Genomic DNA, 24,444 nt, shown 5'->3' with positions numbered 1-24,444 from the left:
AGTATTATGCCACCTGCAAAGAGTGAATTTTATTTTTTCCCTTCCAATTTGGATGAATTTTATCTCTTTATCTTGTCTGATGATTGTGGCTAGGACTTCCAATACTTTGTTAAATAGAAGTGGCAAGAGTGGACATCCTTGTCTTCTTTCTGACTTTAGAGGAAAGCTTTCAGGTTTTCACCATTGTGTATAATGTTACTCTGTGTTTGTCATAAGTGACCTTTATTATGATGAGATATATTCCCTCTATATCAACTTTGAAGAGAGTTTTTGTGATGAATGGAGGTTGAATTTTCATAAATGTTTTTTCTGTGTCTATTGAGATGATCATTTAATTTTTATCCTTCCTTTGTTTAATGTGGTGTATCACATTGCTTGAATTTTGAATATTGAAACATCCTTGCATCCCTGTAATAAATTCCACTTGATAATGTTGTGTGATCCTTTTTATATATTGTTGGATTCAGTTTCTAATATTTTGCTTAACATTGTTTCATCTATATTCATCAGAGGTACTGTCCTATGGTGTCTGTCTGGTTTTTGTATCAGGGTAATGGTAGTTTCATAAAATGAATTTGAGAGTGTTTCCATTTGCTTCAATTTTTTAAAATAGTTTGAGAATGAGAGGTATTAACTCTTCTTTCTTTGTTTGGTAGAATTACTCTGTGAATCTGTCCTGTCCTGGGCACTTTTGTTGGAAGTTATTACTTTTTAATTACAAATTCAATTTCACTATTATTGATTGCTCCATTTAGATTATCTATTTCTTCCTGATACAGTCTTGGAGGTTGCATGTTTCTAGAAATTTGTCCATTTCTTCTAGGGTCCAATTTGTTGACATATAACTGTTCTAGTATTCTCCTGTGATTTTTTTTGTATCTCTGTCATATTGATTGTTGTTTCTTTTTCATTTCTTATTTTGTTTCTTTGAGTCCTTTCTCTTATTTTTTGGTGAGCCTGGCTAAAGGCTTGTCAATTTTGTTTATGTTTTCCAAAATCATTCTTCATTTCACTATTTTTTAATTGTTTTTTTCCGTCTCAATTTTATTTATTTCCTCTATGATCTGTATTGTTTCCATCCTTCTGCTGAATTTGGGCTTTGTTTTCTGTTTCTTTTCTAATTCCTTTAGATGACAGCTTAGGTTATTTATTTGAGATTTTTTTCTCATTTCTTGAAGTAGGCCTCTATTGCTATAAACTTTACTCTTTCAATAGCTTTTATGTATCCCATAAGTTTTGGAAAGTTTCGTTTCCATTTTCATGTGACTTAAGATATTTTCTGACTTTCTCTTTGATTTCTTCATTGACCCATTGTTTTTCTAATACCCTGTCATTTAGTCTCTAAGTGTTGTGCTTTTCCCATTTTCTTTCTTTAATTGGTTTCTAGTTTCATACCGTTATATTTGGAAAAAAAGGCTTGATATAATTTCTATACACTTAAATTTGTTGAGACTTATTTGTGGCCTAACACATGATCTATCCTGGAGGATGTTCCACGTACACTTGAAAAGAATGTGTATTATGCTGTTTTTGGATGGAATGTCCTGTAAATATCTATGAAGTCCAACTGATCTAATGTGTTATTGAAAACCACTGTTTCCTTATTGATTTTTTTGTCTGGTTAATCGGTCCATTGATGTAAGTGGGGTGTTAAAATCTCCTACTATTATTGCATTTTACTGTCAATTTCTTCCTTTATGTCTGTTAGTATTTGCTTTATATATTTAGGTGCCCCCTTAGTATGTGCATATTTGTTAAGAAGTGTTAAATCATCCTCTTTTATTGATCCCTTTATCAATATATATTGCCCTTTCTTATTTTGTGTTATAGAATTTCTTTTAAAATCTATATTGTCTGATATGACTACTGCTAGCCCCATTTTCTTGCTGTTCCATTTGAGTGAAATTTCTTCTTTCATCCCCATGCTTTCTGTCTGTGTGAGTCCTTAGCTCTGATATGTGTTTTTTGTAAGCAGCGTATAGATGAGTCTTGATTTTTTATTCAATCAACCACCTTATGTCTTTGACTGAAGCATTTTGTCCATTGACATTTAAAGTGATTATTGATAGGTATATACTTATTGCCAAGTTTTTACTTGTTTTCTGATTGTTTTGTAGTTCTTCTGTGTTCTTTTCATCTTCTTTCTTCCCTGTAGTTTGATGATTTTCTTAAGTGGTATGCTTGCATTCATTTCCCTCAACTTTTTGTATATCCACTGAAGCTTTTGATTTGTGGTTTTTATGGGGTTCATATATGTTGTCTTATAACTCTATCTACTTGTTTTAAACAGGTAGTCATTTAAGTTCAGTCTCATTCTAAGAGATCAACATTTTAAAATTTCTTCTCCCATAGATCGTGTTTTTGATGTCATATTTTAAATCTTCATCCATTTTCTGATTATTGTATTTATAATTGATTTTATAATTTTTTGTCTTTTACTCTTTGTACAAGCTTATGTAAGTGGTTTTTTATTTGTGGTTTTCATGTGGTTCTGGATCTGAGCCACCTCTGCTCCTCACAGCTGAGCTCTCCCTTCAGCCATGGTAGCCTTTGTCCCTTTGTCCCTTTGTCCATTTGTCCCTTTGTCTCCCTTCAGCCATGGGTAGCCTTTGGCTACCCATGGTAGTCTTTGATGTAGAGCTGCATCCTAAAGCACACAGGGCCAAAGTGTTTGCTCATCTCAGCCTGGGGTTTGCCAGGTTGGTTGTGGGGCAATAGGCCAGCCTCCTGTGCAGTTTCAATCCATCCTCTCTTCCCTGTTTCAGAAGTGAGTAAGCATGTGCACACTCCTCACAAGCAGAGTCCAGCCTTCCCACAGTCCTTCAATTAGTCCCACCAGGCCCTCTAACCAGCCAAGGGGATTCATCCCAGGACTAGGGCGCCCAGTATGAAGCTCGAATCACTCACTCTGCAGGGGGATCTCTGCCCGTTTAATCCCCTTCCTCTTCTGAGTACCCCCCTCCCAGGGACACAGGTCCCAACTTGATCAGTCCTCTTTTCTTCCTACTTGATTCCATGTGGATCTTTCTTACAGCCTTCATTGTACAGTCTTTCTGCCAGTCTCCAGTTAGTTTTCAGTGAGAATTGTTCCACATATAAATGTTCCACATATAAATTGATGTGTTCAGGGGGAAAGGGGAATTCCACATCCTCCTACTCTGCTATCTTGATCTCCGCCTCCCTTTTTTACTATTTTCTTTTACTTTTCCGGCTGAATTTTCTTCCTACTTTCTTTACATATTAAAGCTCTAAGTAACCATTTACACCAAGCTCAAATCTAACCACTTCCATTAAGGAATTTGGGCCATACAACCATAAGTAACCTCTTCTTTTCATGAATAGGCCTAACTCATTTGAATATACCATGCTCTTGGCACTGATGTCATGCTGAACTGCACTGTTATTATTCATTCTTTCTGTCTGCATATGCATTTTTCCTCAACAAAATTGCATTCTTTAGGAGAGCCAATTCATTCTCAATTCTTTTTTTACTCCCCTTCTCTCTACTCCATACCCCAACTCTTATTATCATGCCACATACACCCCTAGTCACATCTATCTATTATACAGTACCAAAGTGCTTTGTAATAAACTTAGTAAATTTTATGCAAACATATAATTTTATGCATAGTCATTAGTATTGACAAGAATGGGAATCATTCAGCCAGCACCCTTCACTGCCATAAAATATAACTGTTAAATTTTTATTTTTCTTGACATTTTTTATTCCTCCTCTTGGGAAAGACATCAAAATGGATTAATGCATTAAAACTAATTTCTCCTTCCTTTCCTACCTGATTCAAAGCTCTAGAAATCTAAATATCCTTAGCCAGTCCTTAAATGTCTTATAACATTCCATTAAATGCCATGTTCTCTACCTCATAAAAGCCCAATTAACTTTCTGCTTTGCATCTCCCAACACGCTATTTTTCTATGAGCAGTATCTTTGTACATTAAATGAACAATATGCCAATGTGAGTAAGGCAATTATTCATTATTTTACTGGTGTAATATTTAGTTTGCCTCATGGAAATAGGCATAAGAAGTCTGAGTATTTCAGCCTAGTCAATTGGTATGTTAAAACAATTGCCTTGGGTGTATAAAATTTATTTCTTTGGGTGACATTTAATTTCTGGGAAACTACAGTATTTGTTTATATCTAGTGGATTGCTTATCCATAGAGATTGTTTTCACTGCTGAAAACTCCTTTAATTTATTATTATTTTCATTTATAGTATTTTATTAAAATAATCATTTTGTTCATAATATAATACAATTATCCATTCTTCTGTGGATTTTAGATGCACTTTATTGCTCAGAAGTTTGTGTTTTAGACATTTCTGATACAAATTACAGATAATTATTAAACTATTAAGCTGTTGAGGATGTCTAAATCTTCTATGTACGTAGTTTCTCTTTTAACACCTCAAATACACTACAAAATAAGCGTAGTTTTCCCTGACTTCACTGATTATTTTCTTAATGGGTTAAAAGCAATTTACATGTCTGTGTTCTTACACTTAACCTGTTAATTCCATTTATTGACTGTGTATTTTCTAGAAGAGCATTTATTTTTATGCTTTAGCTTTCTCTTTGTAATATTCCTTTGACTTCATTGTTCATGTGTATGTGCAGAGAAAATGCATGCATACAAATTAGAATACATTCAACAAGTTTCTATGTAAATATTTCTTTTCAAATTAAATCTCAAAGGGGAAATCTAAGGAGAATATTAACATATTTGTGTAAAATATAGGACAGTCTTATATTTTTCATCTTTTTTTATCTTTAGATAATCTTTTTATATACAAATCATATAATGATTGGAAAGGAATCTTCATTCTATACTTTTTTTTTTTTTTTGGTAAGTAGATGCCAACTGTCTCATTTTCAGTAGAAAATATTAGTATGTTTAGAATTTACTTCCATTTTTTTCTCTAGGAAAGAAAATTTACATACACAAGGTTAACCAGTAGTTGAATTTATTTATTTTTTTTTGAAAAATCTCTTACTGAGATAATATATAACTCTTCCAAAATAGCAGTGCTAAAATATTTGAATCTTTGAAATAGAGTGAAAATATCTCCTGAGGTCATTCAGTTTCTCTGATACCAAAACTTCAATTTCTTTTCATAGCATTTATTTTATATTGCATTCATAGATACCACTGTAACCTGATGAACTGTAATTATTAAAGTTGTCCTATTTTTAATAACACAGTATTGGAATTCAGTCAAGAAATAAGTTATAAAAGAAAAAAATTATGTAATAGAAATGTCTCTCTATTCAAGATCAGAAAAAAAGTAAAAATAACAATAACAACAAAAATACATACTACAGACTTCCAGACAATAGGATCCTAAATTCTAATGGAATATGTTTCTGTATCTTGCAGATTATTGCAGAAAGATTGACTTTAAAAATACACAATTCCAAAGGGTAAAAACATATTATAGAAGGGTTAAAGAGGTTCATTTCAAAACCTTCCCCGTGGAATTCTAGTTTAACGAGGGTGACCTGCACTGGAAAACAATCTGTCAACATATATAATAAACAAGACATTTCTGATAGAAACAAGGTTACACTATCCTGACTTTCAAAAGAATTTTTTAATGAACTTACTCAACAAATTAAAGATTCTTTACTATATTTGTATAAATTACCAAATTATCAATTATTGTGTTATGTAAATATAATTATGAATATGCTTTAGTTGTATATTTTCACTAAGCATAGGAAATATTTATTTCCAAGAAATAATCAGATAGAAAATGATACAGAACTTTTGGGAAAAATGGATAAGCAAGCATTTGCATTTACTAGTTCTTCTTTCCATAATCTCATTAAAATTAAAAATATTCTGGAAAAATAGGAATAATTTCACAGCCATTTTAGAAAGCTCCAGCTGACCAACCTCCCAAGAAAAAACCATTATCAGACTTAAAATTGTGAAGAATTTTAGAAGATATAAATTATATGGGACCAGAGGGAGTGTGAAACGAAATAGAAATAAGGATTCACAACCTCATTTATCAAAGAAGAGAAGTTTTAAAATATAAGTATTACTTGAAAAACTATTTTAAAAGTCTAAGTTCATAGGTGTTAGTTGATAGTAGGAGAAAAATCTAAGGCAGGTGGGAAAGTAATTAGATTTTACTTAAAGGGTTGCAGAAACTGGTACTTTCTTGCAGGATAAAAACACAGATAAAACTTTTAAGCCACTGTTTCATGAAATTTGCCACTATATAGAGCTGAACGCAATGTGAACTGATAAACCTAGGCATTTACACACTTACCTCTCATTTTCTCTTTCCATCAAATTATTTGATCCAGGGTGCCTGAAATTAGAAATGTCACCAACTGGAGACACTTCAACAGTAGTTGCAGAGAGGTAAAATTACCCTCCACAAGCCAGGCAAACTGAAGAACAAATCAGCATCCACTATCAACATATGGATAAATTATACTGCAGGGGAGACACCCTGAAATATAAAATATGAATTCAAAGAAAATAAATTTACACTGGGATTTAAAAACAGAACAACAACAACAAATTATTAGAAACCAGAAAGACTGAGTTACATTCCTCTCCATATCTCTCCTTAGGAGAAAATGGAGAGGTGTTCTGTAAGGACATATTGTCTGCTATTGAAAATAAAGACCTTCTTTTTTAATATTTTACACATTTGTAGGGGACATTGCTGGAATCCCGCCCAAATCTCTTTACCTGACTAGTACACAGATCTCCCAGTTTCTCTGTCTGTGTTAGTTTCTGGTGTACAGCAAAATGATTCATAAACATATATGAATATATATATATATATATATACTTTTTCATATTCTATCCCATTATGGTTTATTACAGGATGTTGAATATAGTTCCATGTGCTATACAATAGAACCTTGTTGTTTATCTATTCTATATATAATAGTTTGTACCTGCTAGTTCCAAACTCCCAATACAACTCTCCCCACTCTCCCCTTCCCCCTTGGCAATCACTGGTCTGTTCTCTGTGTCTGTGAGTCTGTTTCTGTTTTATAGATAAGTTCATTTGTTTTATATTTTAGATTCCACATATAAGTGATATCACATGGTATTTGTCTTTCTCTTTCTGACTTCATTTATTATGATAATCTCTAGGTACATCCATGTTGCTGCAAATGGCATTATTCATTGTTTTTTATGGCTGAATAGTATTTTATACATATATATATGTGTATATATATATATATATATATACATACATATATATATATATATATATATATATATATATATATATATATATATACACATACACACTACATCTTCTTTAACCATTCATCTGTTGATGGACATTTAAGTTGTTTCCATGGCTTGGCTATTGTCAATAGTGCTGCTCTGAACATAGGGGTTCATGTATCTTTTGAATTATAGTTTTGTCCAGATATATATCCAGGAGTGGGATTGCTGGATCATATGGCAACTCTATTTTTAGTTTCTTGAGGAACCTCCATACTATTTTCCATAGTTACTGCACCAATTTACATTCTCACCAACAATGTAGCAGGGTTCCCTTTTCTCCATATCCTCTCTAGCATTTTAAACAACATTATTTTCCCCCCACCCCCCAGAAACCACCATTTTACACTCTTTTTTACAGGCTTAAGTGTTTAAATATTCTACCTATAAGTTATATCACAAAGTATTTGTCTTTCTCTGTCTGACTTATCTTACATAGCATACTGTTTACAAGGTCGGTCCATGACATCGCAAATCGAAGGATATCTTCCTTTCTCATGACTGAATAATATTTCTTCGTGTATATATACCTCATCTTTTTTATCCATTCATTCATTGATGGGCATCTGGGTTGTTTCCATATCTTGTCTATTGTAAATAATGCTGCAATAAACATGCAAGTGCATTTATCTCTTTGAAATCCTATTTTAAATTTCTTTTGGGTATATACACAGAAGTGGAATTGTTGGATAAAAGTGTAGTCATATTTATACTTTTTTGAGGAATCTCCATACTGTTTTCCATAACAGTTGGACCAATTTGCCTTGCCACTGTAAACGTACGAGGGTTCACTTTTCACCACATCTTCACCAGCACCGTTTCTCTCTTGTCTTCTTGGTAACAGCCATTCTAACAGGCATAAGGTGATGTATCATTGTGGTTTTGATTTGCATTTCCCTGATTATTAGTGATGTTGAAAATCTTTTCATGTGTCTGTTGGCCATTTTGATGTCCTCTTTGAGAAATGATTATTTAGTTATTCTGCCCATTTTTAAATTAGATTAATTTGCTTTTTATATTTTTTATATTTTTTGGATATTAACCACTTATCCAATATATGGTTTGCAAAGAGTTTGTCACATTCTTTTGGTTGTGTTTTCATTTTGTTAATGTTTCTTCTTTTGCTTTGCAGAAACTTTTGGGTTTAACGTAGTCCTATTTTTTTGATTTTTTTATTTTGTTGTGTGTGCTTAGGGCTTCATGCCCTCCACATTTTTTCCAAGACAAGTATTGATAAGATTCTTACCTATGTTTTCCTCTAGGAGTTTTATGGTATATGGTTTTATGTTTAAGTAAAACATAAATCAATTTCACTTTAATTTTTGTGAATGGTGTGAGATAAGTTTTTGATTTCATGGTTCTGCATGTGTTTCTTCAGTTTTCCAAGAACAACTTGTTGAAGAGAATATTCTTTCCCAATTAGGTATTCTTGGATCCCTTGTCAAATATTAGATGACTGTGTATGCCAGGGTTAAATTCTGTGCTCTCTATTCTGTTCCATTAGTTGATGTCTCTATTTTTGTGCCAGTACCATACTGTTTTTATTACTATGGATTTGTAGTATGTTTTGAAATCTGGTAGTGGGGATTGCATTAACTCTATAGATGACTTTGAGTAGTATGGCCATTTTACAATACTAATTCTTCCAATTTATGAACACAGTATGCCTTTTCATTTGTGTCTTCTTTGATTTCTTTCAGCAAAGTTTTGTAGTTTTCATTGTATAGATATTTCACTTCCTTGGATAATATTATTCCTAAGTATTTTATGTTTTACGCTATTGTGAATGAGTTGGTTTATTTCTTTTTCAGATGCTTCATCATTAGTGTAAAGGAATGCAGCTTATTTCTGAATGTTGATTTTGTATTTTGCCACTTCACTGAAGTCACTGAGTAATTCCAACAGTTTTTTGACTGATTCTTTAGTATTTTCTATATATAGGATTATATTATCAGCAAATACTGACAGTTTTGCTCTTCCTTTCTAACCTGTATTCTTTTTATTTCTTTGTCTTGCCTAAATGCTCTAGTATTCATTCCAGTATTGAATAGAAGTGGTGAGAGTGGGCATCCTTGCCTTATTCCTGATCATAGGGTAAATGCTTTCGATTTCTCTCCATTGAGTATAATGTTAGCTGTGAGTTTGTCATATATGAACTTTATTATTTTGAATTATGTTTCTTCTATACCCAGTCTATCACAAAAGCTATGTGTACTCCGTCAAATGCTTTTTCTACATCTATTATATGATCATGTGATTTTTATATTTCATTACAGTGATGTGATTTTATTGATTTACATATGTTGAACCATCCTTGAATCCCAGGAATAACTCTCTCTTGGTCGTGATGTATAATCTTTTTAATGTGTTCTTGAATTCAGTTTGCTAATACTTTGCTGGGAATTTTTGCATGTATATTCATGAGGGATGTTGGTCTATATATATGTTTTTCTTGTGGTAACCATATCTAGTGTTGGTATCAAAGTTATGCTGGACTCATAAAATGAGTTTGGGCATGTTCCCTCTTCCTCCTCAATATTTTGGAAGAGTTTGAGAGGAATTGGTATTAATTCTTTAAATATTTGGTAGAATTCTACAGTGAAGTTGTCTGGTCCTGGTGCTTCTATGTTGGGTTTTTTTGTTTGTTTGGTGGGTTTTTTTGTTTGTTTGTTTTATTACTGTTTCAGTCTCTATCCATTATTGGTCTGTTTGGATTTTCTATTTGTTCCTGATTTAGTCTTAGTGGGTTTTGTGTTTCTAGACGTGCATCCATTTCTTCTAGGTTATATAATTTGTTATCATATATTTGTTCATATAGTCTCTTATCATTCTATATATTTCTGTAGTAGTATCAGTTGTAATGTCTCCTTTTTCATTTCTGGTTTTATTTATTTGAATGTTTTCTCTTTTTTTCTCATTTAGTCTAGCTAAAGTCTTGTCAATTTGTTTATCTTTTTGAAGAACTGGCTCTTTGTTTCATTGATTATTCCAGTTCCTTTTCTGGTTTCTATTTCATTTATTTCTGCTCTGATCCTTATTATTTTCTTCTTTCTACTAACTTTGGGCTTAATATGTTTTTCTTTTTCTAGTTCTTTGAGGTTTAAAATTAGGTTGTTTATTTAAGATCTTACTAATTTAATAATATATGTGTTTATTGCTATAAAGTTTCCTCTCAGAACTGTTTTTTGCTACATCCCACAATATTTGATATGTTGTGTTTTCATTTTCATTTTGGGGGGACAATTTATTTCCTTTTTGATTTCTTCTCTGACTCAGTGGTTGTTTAGAAGTTTGTTGTTTACCTTCCAAATATTTGTAGATCTTTTCACTTTCTTCTTGTTTTGATTTCTAGTTTCATATCATTGTGGTCAAGAGAAGATAGTTGGTATGATTTCAATCTTCTTATATTTGCTAAGTTATGTTTTGTGACCAATATGATCAGTCCTGGAGAATGTTCTATGTTTTCTTGAGAAGATTAGACATTCTGTTGCTGCTGGATAGAATGTTCTGTATATGTCAATTAATTCCAGTTGTTTTAAAATGTGGTTCAATTCCAAAACTTCTTCCGGATTTTCTGTCTGGACAATCTACCCATTGCTGATAGTGGAATATTCATGTCCCCTACAATTGTTGTATTGTTGTCTATTATTTCCTTAAGTTCTGTTATTAATTGTTTAAGATATTTCAGTGCTCAAGTGTTGGGAGCATATATATTTATGATTGTTATATCTTCTTGATGTATTGATCCTTTTATCATTATATAATGACCTTTTTTGTCTCTTGTTATCTTTAGGCTTGAAGTCTATTTTGTCTAAGTATGGCTACACCTGCTGTCTTTTTGTTTTCATTTGTTGAATATAATCTTCCAATCTTTGAGGCTATGTGTGTTTTTAGAGCTGAAACAAGTACCCTATAGGTAGCATATAGTTGTGTCTTGTTTTTTGATCCATCCAGCCAATATGTGCCTTTTGATTGTTGAGTAAAATTCATTTATATTTAGGGTAATTATTGATATGTAAGGATTTACTACTACCATTTTATATCTTCTCTTTCCTCTTCTTTTGTCTTCTGGGTATTTTGACTCTCCATTTTATCTCTCTCCTCTCTTTCTGTCCACCTTTGTAATTTGAAGATTTGCACATTCTCCTACCCTCTATGTGTGTGTGTGTGTGTGCACATGCGTGTGTCTGTAAGCTTTAAATTTTTGCCTTGTGGTTACCGTGAGGTTTACAAAAAATTCTCATAAGTAAAATAGTCATTTTTCTTCTGTTAGAAATTTATCTTCATTAGTCTATTAAAGACTCCATCATTTTACTCTTCCCCTTTTATAATTTTTGTGTCACAAAGTATCTCTCTTTATGCTGTAATTTTGCTACCAAGTTGTGGTAGTTATGGTTATGTTTAATGCTCTTTTCATTTAAACTTTATGCTAAGAGTTTAACATACTATTTTAAAAATTAGTTACAGTATTCTGAGTACACATTAACTTAATCAGAGTTTTGTGTAATTTTTTCTTTCCATTTTAGGTAGAAGTTCTTCTTTTAAATAGTTCTTGTTTAAAGGGGCAGGTTTAGTGGTGGTGAACTCCCTCAGTTTTTGTTTGTCTGGGAAAGCCTTTATTTCTCCCTCATATCTGAGGGAAGGTATGGCAGCAGAGGAGGGCAGGTGTGTACTTAACACTTGGAGCTTTGTGTGTTCCCATGGCTCAGTAGAGGAATCCACAAGTGGGGACATCCCAGAGATATTTGAGTGGTCTTCATGCCTCATGGGGCAGAGAGCAGGAGATGTTTTCCTTCAGTTCTCTTTGTCTGCCTACTTCCTTTTTCTTTCACTCCTCCAGTTATTGCAGTCTCTCTTCAAAGTACACAGCTTATCTTTCCAGCTGCAGTGTGAACAGCTGGGCAGATCCCCATCCACCACTTTCACCCTTCACCTCCTCTACCAGAAAGGTCTTGCTGGCTTGCTCTCAGACCAGCTGTCACCTTCTCTGCTGCTGTTGGCTCTGCCACCACTTCCCTTGCTCTGCTGCCTCCTCGCCTCCTATGTGGCTCAATCCACTCCCTTTCTGGTCCATGGATGGATAGACTCGTGGGTGTCCCGGTGTGCTGTGCAGAGCCACTTTTTTTCAGTTATGGATGTCCAAGTGTTATCAATCAAAGAGGAGAGAAAAGAGAAAAGACTCACACCTCCATGATGCTGACATCACTCCTCTTTGGCTATTTTTTTAAAATTAAATCTTATAATGGGTGTGCAGAGGTGAATATGCATAAGCGTTTTTAAATATGGAAACTGTTTAGTAAAAACAAGAGGAAAAATATACTTGCTTCTACAAGGGGCTTTTGGGGAAAAGCATAAGCCTGAGCAAAGGAAACTGACACAGCACATAGCAATGTATTGAAGATAATAAAAGGCAAAAAGGTACCTAAGTATCCAGAAGTAGACAGTAATCAGATATAGAATACTGGCAAGAGCCAATGGGGAAAAGGGAATGTTTTTGGAAGATCAATGTAACAGTATTTTAAGTGATATTACTAATTTTAGACTGAGGAGAGAGCTAAAGTTCCTACTTTTAATTATTTTATGCTTTGCTTTCATTTCCTACTTTAAAATATAATTTGTATTATTCTAGTATACTTTTTTCCTAAAATAAGAATCAGTTGGAGGGGACCTTCAAGATGGCAGAGGGGTAAGATGTGGAGATCACCTTCCTCCCCACAAATACATCAGAAATACATCTACATGTGGAACAACTACTACAGAACGCCTACTGAATGCTGGCAGAAGACCTCAGACTTCCCAAAAGGCAAGAAACTCCACACACACCTGGGTAGGACAAAAGAAAAAAGAAAAAACAGAGACAAAAGAATAGGGATGGGACTTGCACCAGTGGGAGGGAGCTGTGAAGGAGGAAAGGTTTCCACACACTAGGAAGCCCCTTCGCAGGTGGAGACTGCGGGAGGCCGAGGGGTGAAGCTTCGGAGCCATGGAGGAGAGTGCAGCCACAGGGGTGCGGAGGGCAAAGCAGAGAGATTCCCGCACAGAGGATCGGTGCCGACCAGCACTCACCAGCCCGAGAGGCTTGTCTGCTCACCTGCCAGGGCGGGTGGGGGCGGGGAGCTGAGGCTCGGGCTTCGGAGGTCAGAATCAGGGAGAGGACTGAGGTTGGTGGTGTGAACACAGCCTGAAGGGGGCTAGTGCATCACAGCTGGCTGGGAGGAAGTTCAGGAAAAAAGTCTGGACCTGCCTAAGAGGCAAGAGACCATTGTATCAGGGTATGTGAGGAAAGGGATTAAGAGCACCACCTAAACGAGCTCCAGAGACAGGCGCGAGCCACGGCTATCAGCACGGACACCAGAGACGGGCATGAGATGCTAAGGCTGCTGGTGCAGCCACCAAGAAGCCTGTGTCCAAGCACAGGTCACTATCCACACCTCCCCTCCTGGGAAACTGTGCAGCCCGCCACTGCCAGGGTCCAGTGATCCAGGGACAACTTCTCCAGGAGATAACATGGTGCTCTCAGGCTGGTGCAACGTCACACCAGCCTCTGTCACTGCAAGCTTGCCCCGCATTCTATACCCCTCCCACTCCCCAGCCTGAGTGAGCCACAGCTCCCTATTCAGCTTTTCCTTTAACCCCCTCCTGTCTGGGCAAAGAACAGACGCCACAGGGCGACTTACATGCAGAGGCAGTGGCAAATCCAAAGCTGAACCCCAGGAGCTGTGTGAACAAAGAAGTGAATGGGAAATTTCTCCGGTCAGCCACAGGAGCAGTGGTTTAAATCTGCACAGTCAACTTCATGTACCCTGCATCTGTGGAACACCTGAATAGACAATGAATCATCCCAAAATTTAGCAGTGGACTTTGGGAGCAACTGTAGACTTGCTTTCTGTCTCTAATTTTTTTTCTGGTTTTATGTTTATCTTAGTTTAGTATTTAGAGCTTATTATCATTGGTAGATTGGTTTATTGATTTGGTTGTTCTCTTCCTTTATATATATATATATTTATTTTTTCCTTTTTTTCTTTTTGTGAGTGTGTATGAGTATGCTTCTTTGTGTGATTTTGTCTCTATAGGTTTGCTTTTACCATTTGTCCTAGGATTCTGTCAGTCCGTTTTTTTTTTTTGTTTTTTTTTTTAGTGTAGTTTTTAGCACTTGTTATCATTGGTGGATTTGTTTATTGGTTTGGTTGCTCTCTTCTTTGTTTCTTTTTTTGTATTACACTTTTATTTCTTTATTTTAATTTTTTTTTATTTTAATAACTTTATTATATATTTTCTTTCTTTCTTTTTTTATCGCTTTTCTTCTGAGTTGTGTGGCAGAAACACAGGGTCTTGGTGCTCCAGCCAGGTGTCAGGTCTGAGCCTCTGAGGTGGGAGAGCTGAGTTCAGTACATTTGTCCACCAGAGACCTCCTAGCCCCATGTAATATCAATTTGTGAGAGCTCTCCCAGAGATCTCTGTCTCAATGCTAAGACCCAGCTCCACTCAACAACCAGCAAGCTACGTTGCTGGACACCCCATGCCAAACAACTAGCAAGACAGGAACACAACCCCACCCATTAGCTGAGAGACTGCCTAAAATCATAATAAGTCCACCAATAACCCAAAACAGACCACTGGAAGCGACCCTGACCATCAGAAAGACAAGATCCAGCCTAATCCACCAGAACAGAGGCACTAGTCACCTCCACCAGGAAACATACACAACCCACTGAACCAACTTTACCCACTGGGGCAGACACCAAAAAAAATGGGAACTACGAACCTTCAGCCTGTCAAAAGGAGACCCCAAGCACAGTAAGGTAAGCCAAATGAGAAGACAGAGAAACACACAGCAGATCAATGAGCAAGGTAAAAACCCACCAGACAAAAAAAGGAAGAGGAAATAGGCAGTCTACCTGAAAAAGAATTCAGAGTAATAATAGTACAGATGATCCAAATTCTTGGAAATAGAATGGAGAAAATACAAGAAACGTTTAACAAGGACCTAGAAGAACTAAAGAGCAAACAAACAATGATGAACAAGACAATGAATGAAATTAAGAATTCTCTAGAAGGAATCAATAGCAGAATAAATGAAGCAGAACAATAGATAAGTAACCTGGAAGATAAAATAGTGAAAATAACTACCACAGAGCAGAATAAAGAAAAAGAATGAAAAGAATTGAGGACAGTCTCAGAGAACACTGCGACAACATTAAAAGCATGAACATTCGAATTATACGGGTCCCGGAAGAAGAAGAGAAAAAGAAAGGGAATGAGAAAATATTTGAAGAGATTATACTTGAAAACTTCCCTAACATGGGAAAGGAAATAGTCAAGTACAGGAAGCACAGAGAGTCCAATATAGGATAATTCCAAGGAGAAACAAATGAAGACACATAGTAATCAAACTATCAAAAATTAAATACAAAGAAAAAATAATAAGAGCAACAAGGGAAAAGCAACAAATAACATACAAGGGAATCCCCATAAGGTTAACAGCTGATCTTTCAGCAGAAATTCTACAAGCCAGTGGAAGGCAGTGGCAGGACATATTTAAAGTGATGAAAGGGAAAAACCTACAACCAAGATTACTCTACCCAGCAAGGATCTCATTCAGATTTGACAGAGATATTTAAAACTTTACAGACAAACAAAAGCTAAAAGAACTCAGCACCGCCAAACCAGCTTTACAGCAAATGCTAAAGGAACTTCTCTAGGCAGGAAACACAAGAGAGGGAAATGATCTACAACAAAAAAATGAAAACAATTAAGAAAATGGTAATAGGAACATACAGATCAATAATTACCTTAAATGTAAATGGATTAAATGTTCCAACCAAAAAACATAGACTGGCTGAATGGCAAAACAAACAAAAACAAGACCCGTATATAGGCTGTCTACAAGAGACCCACTTCAGACCTAGGGACACATACAGACTGAAAGTGAGGGGATGGAAAAAGATATTCCATGCAAATGGAAATCAAAAGAAATCTGGAGTAGCAATTCTCATATCAGACAAAATAAACTTTAAAATAAACACTATTAAAAGAGACAAAGGAGGACACTACATAATGATCAAGGGATCAATCCAAGAAGAAGATAAAAAAAATTTTAATATTTATGCACCCAACATAGGAGCAACTCAGTATGTAACGCAAATGCTAACAGCCATAAAAGGAGAAATCGACAGTGACAAAAAAACAGTAGGGGATTTTAAACCCCACTTTCAACAATGGACAGATCATCCAAAATTAAAATAGAAAAGAAAACACAAGCTTTAAATGACACATTAAACAAGATGGACTTAATTGATATTTATAGGCCATTCCATCCAAAAACAACAGAATACACTTTCTTCTCAAGTTCCATGGAACATTCTCCAGGATAGATCATATCTTGGGTCACAAATCAAGCCTTCATAATTTAAGAAAATTGAAATCATATTAAGTATGTTTTCCGACCACAATGCTATGGGAATAGATATCAATTACAGGAAAAAATCTGTAAAAAATACAAACACATGGAGGATAAACAATACTCTACTAAATAAGCAAGAGATCACTGAAGAAATCAAAGAGGAAATCAAAAAATACCTAGAAACAAATGACAATGAAAACACGATGACCCAAAACCTATGGGAATCAGCAAAAGCAGTTCTAAGAGGGAATTTTATAGCAACACAATCCTACCTCAAGAAACAAGAAACATCTCAAATAAACAACCTAACCTTACACCTAAAGCAATTAGAGAAAGAAGAACAAAATAATCCCAAAGTTAGCAGAAGGAAAGAAATCATAAAGATCAGATTAGAAATAAATGAAAAAGAAATGAAGGAATCAATAACAAAGATCAATAAAACTAAAAGCTGGTTCTTTGATTCATCAAGAAAACAGAGAGAAGACTCAAATCAACAAAATTAGAAATTGAAAGGAGAAGTAACAACTGACACTGCAGAAATACAAAGGGTAATGAGAGATTACTACAAGCAACTATATGCCAATAAAATGGACAACCTGAAAGAAATGGAAAAATTCTTAGAAAAACACAATTTTCCTAGACTGAACCAGGAAGAAATAGAAAATATAAACAGACCAATCACAAGCACTGAAATTGAGACTGTGAATAAAAATCTTCCAACAAACAAATGTCCAGGACCATATGGCTTTAAAGGCGAATTCTTTCAAATATTTAGAGAAGAGCTAATACCTATCCTTCTCAAACTCTTCCAAAATATAGCAGAGGGAGGAACACACCCAAACTCATTCTACGAGGCAACAATCACGCTGATACCAAAACCAGACAAAGATGCCCCAAGGAAAGAAAACTACAGGCCAAGATGAACATAGATGTAAAATTCCTCAATAAAGTACTAGCAAACAGAATCCAAAAACACATTAAAAGGATCATACACCATGATCAAGTGGAGTTTATCCCAGGAATGCAAGGATTCTTCAATATACGCAAATCAATCAATGTGTTATGCCATATTAACAAACTGAAGGATAAAAACCATGTGATGATCCCAATAGATGTAGAAAAAGCTTCTGACAAAATTCAACACCGACTGATGATAAAAACCCTCCAGAAAGTAGGCATAGAGGGAACTTACCGCAACATAATAAAGGCCATATATGACAAACCCACAGCAAACATCATTCTTAATGGTGAAAAACTGAAAACTTTTCCAATAAGATCAGGAACAAGACAAGGTTGCCCACTCTCATCACTATTATTCAACATAGTTTTGAAAGTTTTAGCCACAGCAATCAGAGAAGAAAAAGAAATAAATGGAATCCAAATCAGAAAAGAAGAAGTAAAACTGTCATTGTTTGCAGATGACATGATACTATACATAGAGAATCCTAAAGATGCTACCAGAAAACTACTAGAACTAATCAATAAGTTTGGTAAAGTAGCAGGATACAAAATTAATGCCTGAAATCTCTTGCATTCCTGCACACTAATGATGAAAAATCTGAAAGAGAAATTAAGGAAACACTCCTATTTATCATTGAAACAAAAAGAATAAAATACCTAGGAATAAACCAACTTGAGGAGAAAAAACACCTGTATGCAGAAAACTATGACACTGATGAAAGAAATTAAAGATGATACAAACAGATGGAGAGATGTACCATGTTCTTGGATTGGAAGAATCAACGTTGTGAAAATGACTATACTACCAAAAGCAATCTACATATTCAATGCAATCCTTATCAAACTACCAATGACATTTTTCACAGAACTTGGACAAAAGTTTTCACAGTTTGTATGGAAACACAAAAGACCTCGAAGAGCCAAAGCAATCTTGAGAAAGAAAAATGGAGCTGGATGAATCAGGCTCCTTGAATTCAGACTATACTACAAAGCTACAGTAATCAAGACAGTACAGTACTGGCACAAAAACAGAAATATAGATCAATGGAACAGGATAGAAAGCCCAGAGATAAACCCATGCACGTATGGTCACCTTATCTTTGATAAAGGAGGCAAGAATATACAATGGAGAAAAGACAGCCTCTTCAATAAGTGGTGCTGGGAAAACCGGACAGCTACATTCCAAAGAATGATATTAGAACATTCACTAACACCATACACAAAAATAAACTCAAAATGGATTCGAGACCTAAATTTAAGGCCAGACACTATCAAACTCTTAGAGGAAAACATAGGCAGAACACTCTATGACAAAAATCACAGCAAGATCCTTTTTGACCTATTTCCTAGAGAAATGGAAATAAAAACAAAATAAATAAATGGGACCTAATGAAACTTAAAAGCTTTGCACAGCAAAGGAAACCATAAACAAGACGAAAAGACAACCCTCAGAATGGGAGAAAATATTTGCAAATGAAGCAACGGACAAAGGATTAATCTCCAAAATATACAAGCAGCTCATTCAGCTCAATATCAAAAAAACAAACAACCCAATCCAAAAATGGGTGGAAGACTTAAATAGACATTTCTCCAAATAGATATACAGATGGCCAACAAACACATGAAAGGATGCTCAACATCACAAATCATTAGACAAATGCAAATCAAAACTAAAATGTGGTATCACCCCACACTGGTCAGAATGGCCATCATCAAAAATTCTAAAAACAATAAATGCTGGAGAGGGTGTGGAGAAAAGGGAACCCTCTTGCACTGTTGGTGGGAATGTAAAGTGATACAGCCACTATGGAGAACAGTATGGAGGTTCCTTAAAAAACTAAAAATAGAACTACCATATATCCCAGCAATCCCACTACTGGGCATATACCCTGAGAAACACGTAATTCAAAAAGAGTCATGTACCACAATGTTCCTTGCAGCTCTATTTACAATAGCCAGGACATGGAAGCATCCTAAGTGTCCATTGACAGATGAATGGATAAAGAAGATGTGGCACATATATACAATGGAATATTACTCAGCCATAAAAAGAAAGGAAATCCGTTATTTGTAGTGAGGTGAATGGACATATAGTGTGTCATACAGAGTGAAGTAAGTCAGGAAGAGGAAAACAAATACCGTATGCTAACACATATATATGGACTCTAAAAAAAAAAAAAAAAGCTTCTTAAGAACCTAGTGACAGGACAGGAATAAAGATGAAGATATAGAAAATGTACTTGAGGACACAGGGAGGGGTAAGGGGAAGCTGAGATGAAGTGAGAGAGTTGCATGGACATATATACACTACCAAATGTAAAACAGATAGCTAGTGGGAAGCAGCCGCATAGCAGTGTGATCAGCTTGGTGCTTTGTGACCATCTAGAGGCGTGGGATAGGGAGGGTGAGATGGAGACGCAAGAGGGAGTGGATATGGGGATATATGTATACATATAGCTGATTCACTTTGTTATAAAGCAGAAACTAACACACCATTATAAAGCAACTATACTCCAATAAAGATGTTAAAAACAAAAAAGAATTATTCTACCTTCTGAAACACTGATTTGGTGATAGATCATCTGAATTATTATTTAAAATCAAGCACTTTTAAACAGAAATAATAGCATTAACCCTAGTATTCTAATTCTATATGATCTCAAAATTATATATTTATTTAAATAATATTAAACCTTATTAATGACCTTAATAGCACTTGATAATCTTCTTCCTCTCCTGAGCAGGAACACTAATTTTCTTAAAGAATAGTAATGCTGTGTGTGCACTCTTTAGTTTGATAATCTTAGTCAATAAGTTAGTGGAGTTAGTATTCGTTATGCTTTTTAATCAATGGTTATTTTTGTAAGAAGTAGTATTTTGTTAGAGAAATTACTGAAGATTTTTAAAGTTAAAGAAATAAACAACCATGAAATAAAGGGAGAAATTATGACTGGGTAGGGCATTTGAAATGAGAATTTAAATAAATCAGATTGGACCTATAAGTTGTTTGTTATTGATATTAGGCAATGGAAAGATTGAACTAGAAAGGTAGGAGGAATAACACTGAATTGAAGGACAAAATCCTATGCCCTTCCACCTGAAAAAAAAAAAAATCTGAAATCAATTGCTTGTAGTATCTAATCAAAGAAGGATGGAGTAAGTGTCAATACAAACAGACATTGCACCATATCTTTTCAATGACGTGTTCTGTAAAAAGTAAAAAAGTAAAAAGCCATTGTACTATGTGGCTTAAATAAACAAAATGAACTTTAAGACCATCATTCTAAGAGAAAATCAATGAATGAAATCATGGTGGTTTAGCATGGTAAGTAAGATGTTAGTGAATATAAGCGCGGTCACAAAATTAGAGTGCTTTTTAAGAAGAGTACAGGATAAAAATGATGGCAAATATCTATATGTTTTCCTTACAGTTAAGGTCATCTAGAGTATTTCTGTTAATACTTTTCCTTGATTGGAGCATTGGGAAGAAGAAAGTGTACTTTTTCAGTTAAAATTTTCATCAAGAAACATGTTTTCTGGGCCAAGTCTCAACTCTCTGCATATATAGCATAAGAAGAATATCATTTGCTATGACTTTTCGAAAGCTCCACATTTAGATTATTATGATGGATTTGATATATGTTTTGTCTTCCAGGATTATTTTAATCTAATGTCTTCAGTAAAAGAATTTAACAATTCTAATACATAATGAAATTAAATGTCAGAAATGTGTAAGTATTTCTCATAACTTTTCTCAAAACATAGTACTTTTAAGTGAACACAAGTATTCATATGATTACAAACTTCCATCATATTATTAGTTAAATACTGAGTCTTTCATTTGAAAAGCATATGCATATGAATAAGAGAGTAAATATACAGGCATGTGCATGTGTTAATTCAAAGCAGAAGATTTCTGTTAGCATAAGAAGAGCTATATATAACTTACAGGTCTTGAAGCAAATCTATCACAAAATTATATTTTGCATAAACTTCATATTTATTGTTTAAATTTTGTTAACATTTTGGAATGGTTCAGGAACATGAGTCACAAGGGAACTTCATTAAGAATTAAAAACCTATTGTTCTGCATAAAATACCATATACATGTGAATAACACTGTGCAGTCTGCATGCCTCTGAGGAGAAGTATCTCTGAAACATCCTGTGCCACCTGCAAGATTTAGCAGTTATTCTTTTTTAATTTGAAGGTTCAAAAATATAAAAATGGGAAGTCACTGCACAGATTCTACATATGGAACTGTAGCCATAGCAATCATATACGGCTTATAAATAATTGGTCATTAAAACTTGCATAACACAGTCTATCTAGAGGGGACAAGTTGAGATAATTATGTGGCTGATATTTAGGTACTTCTGTCCCTACTGTAATGGTTTCCCCACTGCATGCTTCTCTCCACATTCTCTTCAGTCTCCTGAGGAAGATGGAAAAGCAGTAGCTAGAGAGAGACAGTGACTCTTTAGGAGAATTTGGAAATTGACTCAGAGTTTGAAATTTGGCAGCCTGCAAATTCCAAGAGAGTCAGGTTGTTCATTACAGAGTTTGCGTAGTATGTTGGTTTTACATAACTTGACTTTAGTAAATTCATTCATTTAACAAGACACTGTTGACTGTTTACTTGCTTCAGGCTTTCTTGTCAATGCTTAGGCACCATGGGGACAAAGACAAGATACCTACTGTTACAGAGCCTAATCGTCTAGCAGGAACCGGTATATTTTTAAGAAATGATTCACCATGTAATTTCAGACAGTGATGAGTGATGAAGAAAATTAAACAAGAATAGGTTAAATGGAGAGAAGGATATTAGAAGCTAATTTCAACTGGTTGGTGAGTAGTCCTTTCTGAGGAGGTGACCTCTAAGATGGCCTGGAGAAATGAGCCGTACGAGGGAGAGTCAAAGGCAAGGTACAAAGTCATGAACAATGTCAGTGTGCCCTTGTGACAGAAAGGTCATTGTGTTTGCAGTGTGGTGAGCTCCTGGCACAGTGCTACCAAACAGAGAAAAGCCAATACTGAAACATATTTTTTCTGCCTCAAAATCACCTTCAAATGCTTCCTTGGTGCACTTGTGAGTCCTGTGTAAGCACTGTTTCATCAGCATATGCTTTATAATCCATATCCCTGTGACTGTCAGGACAGCTTAAATCTTGGGGTCACTAACTCAATTTTTAAAATTTTTATTGGAGTAGAGTTGCTTTACAATGTTGTGTTAGTTTCTACTGTACAGCAAAGAGAATCAGTCATACATATACATATATCCACTCTTTTTTAGATTTCCTTCCCGTTTAGGTCACCATGGAGCACTGAGTAGAGTTCCTGTGCTGCACAGTAGGTTCTCATTAGTCATTTTATACATAGTAGTGTATATATGTCAGTCCTAATCTCCCCATTCACCCCACCCCCCTTCCCCCCTCCCCCGGTAACCATAAGTTTGTTCTCTACATTTGTGACTCTAGTTCTGCTTTGCAAATAAGTTCATCTCTACCATATTTCTAAATTCCAAATATAAGCATATACAATATTTGTTTTTCCCTTTCTAACTTACTTCACTCTGTATGACAATCTCTAGGTCCATCCACATCTCTGGAAATGGCACTATTTCATGTGGCTGAGTAATATTCCATTGTATATATATATATACTGCATCTTCTTTATCCATTCCTCTGTTGATGGACATTTAGGTTGCTTCTGTATCCTGACTATTGTAAATAGTGCTGCAATGAACATCAGGGTGCATGCGTCCTTTCAAATTATATTTTTTTACGGATAAACGCCTAGGAGTGGGATTCCTAGGTCATAAGATAGCTCTCTTTTTAGTTTTTTTAAGGAACCTCCATACTGTTCTCCATAGTGGCTGCACCAATTTACATTCCCACCAACAATGTAGGAGGGTTCCCTTTTCTCCACACCCTCTCCAGCATTTATTGTTTGTAGATTTTTTTGATGATTTGGGGCCACTCTAACTCATTTTTAAAGAGTCTTTCCTTCCATTCTCCTTTCCAAAAAACAAGAATGTTGTGTTTTGTTTAAGGGACTTTCAACCATCTGGAAGCTGCATGTGGGCTAAAGACCTGATAGCACAATGATAAGGCAGGGCAAAGAGGAAGAAGCACTGCTGAAAGAACACAGCATATGGATGTAGAAATTATTAAGGTAAATAAAATTTACAATCCCTATCATTTTTTAAAACTGTTTTCAAGATTGTGTGAGTCTGTCTCATTTAGAATATGTGGAATATTCATTTTTCAAACTAAAGATAGTTTATATAGACAATAGATAAATGTAGCCACAATAAAATCACACTAAGTCCCCTACATACGAAAGAGTTCCATTCAGAGAGTGCATTTGCAAGTCCAATTTGTTCTTAAGTCCAACAAAGTTAGCCTAGGTACCCAACTGACACAATCGGCTATATAGTACTGTACTGTAATAGGTTCATACTACTTTTCACACAAATAATACATAAAAAACAAACAAACACAAAAAATAAAGAAAACATTTTTAATCTTGCAGCACAGTACCTTGAAAGGTACAGTATTACAGTACACAGAGCTGGCACACAAGGGCTGGCACCGAGTGAACAGGCAAGAAGAGTTACTGACTGGAGGAGGGAGAGGAGGTGGGCGATGGTAGAGCTGAAGGATTGTCAGCAATAGGAGACAGAGGGCAAGTTGCAATTTCACTCACGGTTGATGTTGATGGCACAGGTTCTGGTTCCTTGCTGGATTCAATTCTATCTACCCTCTTGAAACAATGATCCAGTGATATCTGGGTAGCA

General features: G+C 35.1%; 1 long non-coding RNA gene across 1 annotated transcript; it reads right to left on the bottom strand.

Annotated features, from left to right (window-relative positions):
- Nucleotides 1-701: 701 nt before the first annotated feature.
- LOC309666690 lies at nt 702-22,121 on the bottom strand. Its single transcript, XR_014267246.1, has 2 exons — nt 16,988-22,121; nt 702-10,775 (listed from the first exon to the last, which is right to left on the bottom strand). It is a non-coding gene; the product is annotated as an uncharacterized lncRNA (long non-coding RNA).
- Nucleotides 22,122-24,444: the final 2,323 nt, after the last annotated feature.

Source organism: Balaenoptera physalus, assembly GCF_965194825.1.
Source record: "Balaenoptera physalus genome assembly, chromosome: 9".
Classification (NCBI taxonomy): domain Eukaryota; kingdom Metazoa; phylum Chordata; class Mammalia; order Artiodactyla; family Balaenopteridae; genus Balaenoptera; species Balaenoptera physalus.
The sequence above is the reverse complement of the archived record's forward strand: the minus strand, read 5'-3'. Positions and strand labels throughout refer to the sequence as shown.